Source organism: Schistocerca piceifrons, chromosome 5 (assembly GCF_021461385.2).
Source record: "Schistocerca piceifrons isolate TAMUIC-IGC-003096 chromosome 5, iqSchPice1.1, whole genome shotgun sequence".
NCBI classification, from domain to species: Eukaryota; Metazoa; Arthropoda; class Insecta; order Orthoptera; family Acrididae; genus Schistocerca; species Schistocerca piceifrons.
The window spans coordinates 528,304,060-528,305,236 of record NC_060142.1 but is presented as its reverse complement, the minus strand read 5'-3'; positions in this window follow the sequence as shown (position 1 = coordinate 528,305,236).

Below are 1,177 nucleotides of genomic sequence, written 5' to 3'. Positions count from 1 at the left end.
TTCTGATAGTTGCTGGCGAAAGACAGACCGAAAAAGGTCATAACAGTTCAAAATCGGTATCAGGATTTCTGTCTCCAAACCACAGAACTTACGAAGTACCACTCCCGAGGTGACCAACATCGTAATACATATTTGAAGTGCTGAAAAGGAGTTGTAATTCTTAAAACCCAAAAAGACTCCATAGACCGAGTGAAATGACCAAAAGTTATGGAAGATCGCTTGAGCGGAGTACTGCTTCAGAAGACTGGAATAGAGAGCAGCTCTTATACACTATACTAGCGTTCTGTGTAGCTCATGTCTACTTGCAGCAGATAATAGAACATATAATATGAATTCAAACATAATGACATATTTTGAACATAATTACGTCCCCATACGTAATTAACATAGATCCCGTAAAAGTGTATCATTCCCAAATCGATACACGATGGGATGAGAAATTCCGCCTTATACAAGACACCTGTTTTTGTTTTGTTTCATTCAAACATATTTCAGCACTTTTGTGCTATCATCAGTTGGTTCAATATTTTATTTTTAACTGTAAAATTGTTGTTACATACTAACATTTGAGTTGTTTACAACATTATGTAAAAGTTCCATTTATAGCTTAATTAGCGAAAAGTGGACGTAAGCATTGGTTAACATGCCTTACATGACGCTATTGTCTATTTGTTTTGGTAGATATTCTGCTACACAATATACAACTTGTCATCTGCTAACAGCAAAATCTAATTTATGTGCTTATGGAATATAGTCTGAATTATGTGACTGGATTCGTGATTTCCTGTCGTTCATAGTAATTGACGGAAAGTCATCGGATAAAACAGAAGTGATTTCTGGCGTTCCCCAAGGTCGTGTAATAGCCCCTCTACATTTCCTTATCGATATAAACAATTTCGGATACAATCTGAGCAGCCGTCTTGAGTTGTTTGCAAATGATGCTGTAGTTTATCGACTAGTAAAGTCATCAGAAGATCAACATAAATTGCTAAACGATTTAGAAAAGATATCTGTATAGTGCGTAAATTGGTAGGTGACCCTAAATAAGGAAAAGTGTGAGTTCATCCACTAGAGTGCTAAAAGGACTCCGTTAAATTTCTGTTAGACGATAAATCAGTCAAATCTAAAGGCCGTAAATTCAACTAAATAATTAGGAATTACAATTACCAACAACTTA